The sequence below is a fragment of the Fukomys damarensis genome, unplaced genomic scaffold, assembly GCF_012274545.1.
Source record: "Fukomys damarensis isolate Sample0158 unplaced genomic scaffold, DMR_v1.0_HiC HiC_scaffold_8, whole genome shotgun sequence".
Taxonomy (NCBI): domain Eukaryota; kingdom Metazoa; phylum Chordata; class Mammalia; order Rodentia; family Bathyergidae; genus Fukomys; species Fukomys damarensis.
The window spans coordinates 15,354,816-15,355,407 of record NW_022900920.1 but is presented as its reverse complement, the minus strand read 5'-3'; positions in this window follow the sequence as shown (position 1 = coordinate 15,355,407).

Genomic DNA, 592 nt, shown 5'->3' with positions numbered 1-592 from the left:
CCGGGGATCGAACTCGGGACTTTGTGCTTGTGAGGCAGGCCGGCAGCACCACTGAGCTAAATCCCCGGCCCACAGCAGGCCATTTTTAAAAACATGTCCCTGAATTAGTTTTCAGCTGTAAAGTTGGAATAGTTTGGTTTAATAATCAGAAAGTGTTCGATATTGTAATATTGTTCCATGCTATTTTCCACTAGTAAAATTTCTTTCTGTATTCAGTTTAATGCCCTCAGACTTCATTCTTGAGCTTCATCCTGAATAGTAATTAATTCAGTTCTAGTTCAGTGATTCTCAGGAGAGAGATATCTTGCCTCCATGAAGAAGTGTGTCAAAGTCTCATGAGGAATGGGAAAAGAGGATGTTGCAGAATTTGAAAATTACTCTTTTCAATATTAAAATAATTTTATATTTGGGAAGACAAATATAAATCTATTGTTTTATAATACAAATGATACATAGGCATAGCCCACCAAATACATAATAGTGATGCCATTTCTTCTGCATTAGAGTTTCTCAGGAGGAAAAAAAAAACCCTCCTGGTACAGAGCCTGCATCCTCAAAGGTGAGAGATGGACAATAGACAAGAGTTTTCTGC